Consider the following 6084-nt stretch of genomic DNA (forward strand, 5'->3'; position numbering starts at 1 on the left):
AATTCTGTTCTCTCCCAACTTTTCAACAGCCTGCAGACAGACTAGTTCTTAGCTGATTCTCCAGATATTGCAGAGTTTTTCCCAGTGGGGGGTGAAGAGTGACTGTGTATGGCTCTAAAGACCTGTACTTGTCACCTGACCTTGAACATAACAAACAGCCCCTAAGGAAGGTAGCTCCAGTTACCGTCATAGAGTTGGATGAGTTCTTCCAAGGCAGATTGATTTATTGGACCAGAAATACAGCTCAACAGCCCACACACGGATTCTGCTTTTGGCAAACTGCCTGGCTTGCCTCCTTCTCTCTTGCCCTGTTATATCGATCTGTGTGTGAGAGTTGGTGCAGTTTACTGTAGAGGTAGCCGTGTATGCTGCTAATGGAAGCTCCCAGCTCAAGGGCTGTCTGTCTGAGGTATCTCCAACCCTGAAACTAAAAGGACTCTTGTTCCATTTCTTCGTGTGGTGGCTTGAATTTCATTCCTCTGCTGCAGGTGGGTCCAGAATGTTCCAGAGTACCTCTCATTCTGTCTAAAGCTTCTGTTTCTAAATGCAATAGCATGTCATTTTTTTTAAGGGAAGAAGAAAACTAACCTTCATGTGTGCCTTGTGCCAAGGGAAAAAAAAATCACTATCCGTGTTGATCAAAAGATATTGAGACTAAAAGGGTTAAGGAACTGTCCCAAGGTCAAACGCAGTAGAGCCAAGATCCATACCTGGGTGTGTCTGACTGATGACCTCAGTGACGGCTGACTCCAAGTTTAGCCCTGCTAAGGGACAGCTGGCCAGCCACTACAGGAAAGACATCCAGATTATAGGGTCACTAAAATGGAAATACTTTGAAATGTAGAGGCACAGCTTCCATTCATATTATCAGATATATTTTGTCACCATGTGCATGGCTTTTTGGCCTCCCTTGTGTTATCTTTTGCCTTGTAACAAATTACCACAAACTTAGCAGCTTAAAACAACACACATTTATTATCCTATAGTTCTTGTAGGTTAGGATTCCAGGCAGATTTAGCTGACTCCTCTGCTTAGGGTCTCAAGAGGCTGAAATGAAGGTGTCGCCCAGGGCTGCACTCTCATCTGGAGGCTCAGCTGGGGAAGGATCTGTTTCCCTGTTCACATGGCTGTTGGCAGCTTTCAGCTTCTTGAGGTTTAGGACTGAGAGCTTCAGTTGTTTGCTGTCAGTTGGTTGGAAGCTCCTCTCAGGTCCTAGAGGCCACTGTAGTTATTTGCCATGTGGGGATTCCCAGTGTGGCCACCTGCTTCCTCACAGCCACCAGGGAAAGAGAGAGACTCCTGCAAGCTGGGCACTACCATCTTCTGTGACATAATCACATAGATCCCATAACCTTTATCATATCCTGTGGGTAGGAAGCAAATCACAGGTCCTGTCCATCCTCAAAGGGAGAGAGTCACAAAAAGGCATGAACCTAGGAACTGGAAGACAAATTCAATGGCAGTGGGTGAGGGGGCGCCTTGGGGGCCTGGCTACCACATCCCTCTCATCCTTTCTCCTGTTCTTCTTTCTTTCCCTCTTCCTTCATTTCACCATCCTATCTAGACTCAGACCTAGGGCTTTGCCAGTAAATAAGAGTTTTACAGATATGATATTGACAAGGAATATCACTTTGTGCCAGGTACCAAGCTAGTTTTCTTTTCAATTTTTTATTAAAGTACAATATACATACAGAAATCTGCAACATCCAAAGTATAGATTTTGATGAATTTTTTGGAGACTGAACATATCCATGTAACCACCCCGCAGATCAGACAGCAGGCTATTACCAGCACCCCAAAGCCCTTTACGGCCCCCTTCCAGTCCCTATAGCCTCAAAGTGAGTCTCTGGCAGACAGGTCACTTTTGTGTGTTTTTGTACTTTGTATAAATGGAACCCACAGCCTGCATTGTTTTGTGTCTGGATTTCCTGACTGTACACAGTGCTGTGGCATGTGGTTCCAGGTTGTTCATTCTCATTGCTGAGCTGGGTTCCCATGTGTGAATAAACCCCAATCTGCTTATCTGTTCTCTTGTTGGTGGGTGCTGGGTAATCTCCAGTGTGGAGGTGTCACAGACCGTGCTGCTGTGAGCTGTCTAGTCTGCGTGTTTTGGTGAACACGTGTAAACACTTCTGTTGGCTACATACCTGGGAGTGGAGCCGCTGGGTCGCTGGGTGTGCCTGTTTCAGTGGGCCGTGTTTATGTGTATAATCCTCATGTCCTCACCATGAGGAAGGCGTCACCATCTCTTCATGCATGACAGCATTTGAGCCAGACCCTCACTTCCTCCAGAGCTCCTGAAAGACCAAACAGGAGGCAAGGCCAACAGGCACAGTGGAGAAAGTGTAGGTCTGGCTCTAATGCTTTCTCATTATTGACAACCCTTTTTATTACCTTTTCTTAAGAGACATGTTTTGGAAGATTTCTGCACACCAAGCTACCAAGAAAACGTCGTCTGCTCAATGCTATTGAATTCGTATACCAATTCTCTTAGTCAAAGGTGTATGTAACCAGCTGTGGCGTGGCTGACCCAGCCACATGCAGAATAGAACTGACGTAAATTCAGAAAAAATAAGTCCAGTTTTGGGTTCACCTCTGTGGCCTTCTTACAAGAACATGGGGTTTCTGCAAGGCTGTGGAACGCTGATAATCTGCTGTCCCTCCCCTTGTGATGTTAGGGAACTTTAGGTGATGGAGATCTCCACCCCCCCCCCCCAAGACCTAGACCCTGTCTGAAATCCTTCGATTTATGATCAATAAATATAATGAATGCATAAGTAATTCACAAATCATTTGGAACAGACCTAGATAATCATTTTAAACAAAGCTTCAAAGTCCTATCCATTGACTGTGGGCTTGTTCTTAAACGAAGATCAGTTACATGAAGGTAGTAAGGAACACTTTCCAAATGGCCACCAGGTGGCCAGAAAGCCTTCAGCCTGTTGCTCAAATTTGGGTGTACTTGTTCTTTCCCATCTGTCTGTTTCTGCTCTTCTCCATATCTGACACACGCGCGTGCACTCTCTCGTTTTCTGACTCTCTCTCTGTGTCTCTCTATATGAATATGTGTGATATATATACCATACGTGTATCTCCTATATTAGAGAGAGAGAGACATCTTTCTATCTCTATAAGCAAAATTAGGATCCCACTGTATCTTACTTTCTTATTAGCATTTTTTATGAAATTAAAAAAAAGTCATTTCAATGACATGATTTAAAAAACTGCTGTTTGATATTCCATCACATGCATTCGCCATGATTAATTTGACTAATTCTGTATGTGGGGATGTTTATTGTTTATGTTTATGTTTAAGCTGTTTCCAATATTTTGCCATTGCTAATGACACTGCAAGAATATGCTTGTACCCAAATCCTTGGGGACATCTTTAATTTTTTTGTTTTTTAGGCTAAGTGACAAGATGTTAAATAACCCACTAGATGAGTTGGCTTTTGAATCTCATTATCAAATTCAAATTTATGCTGCTGCCAATGGTGTACCAGAGTGTCTTTTCTGCCTACCTTGGTGATTTTCTATTACAATGATTTTTCTCTGTTTTATAGGTAAAACATGGTTGTTTGACTTTAATTGCATTTAATTGATTCCTGTCCAGATTTGCTGTCCATTTACGTTTCTCCTTATTTTGCATTTTGTGTTCCTTTTTATCTCATGTGCTTTCCCACTCCCCCACAGAATGCCACCCCATTCTTGGGCAAGCCTCTTTCCCTGCGGCATCTCTGCCTTTACCACGGGAGTAATACCAGTGTCCCACAGAAGAGTGCTTTGCAAAGAGAACATGGTCAAATGCTTTGCAAACAGAACGTGTCAGAAAAGTGCACACTCAGAAGGCCCGCAGGTGGCTTGGCCAGCCACATGTGTCATTCCTCTAGCTGGGATGCCCGAACTCCCTCTAGAGCTGTAAACCTCACATCTCACCCAGATTCCGGACCCCATCACCCAGGGGCCAGCAGAGCAGGAGGGGCCGGCCACGGTACCTAATGACTTAACCAGGTGAGGTTCACTTGCACGTCGGGTTTTTGCACGATTGTGCCTCAGAGGAAGTGTTCCCTACTGCTCTGGGAAACAGGGCAACCGTAAATCAGGTAACAATATGGCACTGACATTTATCCTTCTAAGAGTTTTACATTCTGAAGTCAGCAAGGGACCCATTGCCCAATCCACGGCCAATTTGCAGTCATCACTTTGGGAAAGCTAGACGCCCTTGCTCAGCTGGAAGGCATGCTGGGGGTGGGCACGAGCCCAGGCACCCCACAGGGCGGGGCCCGATCGTGTATCTCAGCCTGAACCAAATGTTATCTTCCAGGGTCGTGAGACAGAGACAGGAAGTCAGCAAACAGTGGGAAATTCTTCCTCTCACTGCTCATACTGCTCTTCGGCCTCCCCTGGCCTCCTCCTTCAGCGGGAACATTTGCCTGGACAGCGGCTGCACCCCCTGGGGGGGCGTGACAGTGAGTCATTCCAACAGAAGTGGACGTGAGAAAAGAGTAGCCCTCCGGCCTTCAGCTGGTGCTAATTAGCAATCAAGGCCAAGGCTGAAGTCAATGTCCCATAAAGTCATGGTATAGCTTATGAGAGAATATTAGGCAGGCATTAAAAATAATGTTTTCAAAGAATTTTTATGAGACTGAAAAATGCTCATGACATGAAATAAAAGGAAGGAAAGAAAGGTGTAAAACCCACAGATAGAACACAGACTAGGATTCCAATTATGTAAAGGACTAGCTGGAAATATTGTAAAATGGTGACTGTGATTAGCTTTGCAGGTGAGATTAGGTTTGAGTTTTATGTTCTTTCTCATTATATGTTAAAAATTTCCTACACTATGCATTTGTGACTTTGATTTACTCCCCAAAATTAATATTTTATAAGACCAAGTCTGACATGTGCTGCCCCGGCCCCTGGGGATTTCACAAGTGCTTATTTGGTGTTAATTTCTCTCTTTAGCAGAGTTAGGACTGGCTGTGCCTGCCCTCACCCCACATACTTGCTTTCTTGCCTGCTTCCTCCTTCTTCCCTCCCTCACTTCCTTCCTTCCTGACAAACATTTTCCCACCCTGAGCCCTGGGAAGTCTTTTGAGAAAAGCAAATCTTAAACCCAGACCAAGACCAAATTTGCAACAAGCTCAATGGGATAGGGGAGAGGGGACTGGTTTGGCAGCCCTCCTGGTGCAAAAAGGCTCGTGAACCCAAAAATGGCTCTGCATGCCCTAGTCACACTGCTCCTAGCAGGCTGCCTTCAGTTCTGGTGCCACGATCAAAAAAGAATGTTGAAATGCCTTCTGCTGATTCCAAAAATGCCAGTAACATCCCCACCAATAATATTAGCAGCAAGACCACCACCACGTACCGCATGCTTATCGTGTGCCAGACAGTGGATTAAACCATGATCTATTGTCTCATTTGATTTTTAAAACATCTCCTTTACAGATGAGAAATCTGAGTTTATCGAGGTGAAGTAATGAGGCGGGTACATGTTAATCTGTATAAATTTCCCTGGGGAAGGAGGGAGGCGAGTCTCAGGAAACCTCTGCCGTCTCTGCTGCTGGGGCCTCCCGCCCGCAGCCTTGGCTTCTGGGATTGGAGAAGCCGGCAGGAGAAGCGCATTTCCCCAGGGACAATTGTGTGACTCTTCCTGACCAAGAGTGACAACTCAACTCGTTTTAGAATAACATAGGTTTAAGTGGAAAGATTTTAGTGATGAGACAGGTATGGCTTGCTCATGGGAAGTAAGACGTTGAAGCTCCAGAATCAGGAAGATGGTTGCCCAGGTGTCCCTCAGCTGCATCCACCGTGCTCTCACCCCTGACTACTGTTTGCCTGACTTTGGCCATTTTGATGGCTTGAGAGGCCAAGCACTGCTCAGGCCCGTGGCTCCACTGGGTGACTTTGTGGGTCCCTGGGGAATCAGGTCCTTTCTCATACAGTTTGCCAGAAATGTGACAGCAGTAGACTGGGCCTCCTCAGGGCAGTCCCTCAGTCAGCTGGTAGGGGGCGCCCAGCAGTGAAAGGAGGATGCTCATTGGTCAAATGGACTGTTTGGAGCTGATGGGAGATTACTGAGTA

This window comes from Camelus dromedarius, chromosome 8 (assembly GCF_036321535.1).
Source record: "Camelus dromedarius isolate mCamDro1 chromosome 8, mCamDro1.pat, whole genome shotgun sequence".
NCBI lineage: Eukaryota > Metazoa > Chordata > Mammalia > Artiodactyla > Camelidae > Camelus > Camelus dromedarius.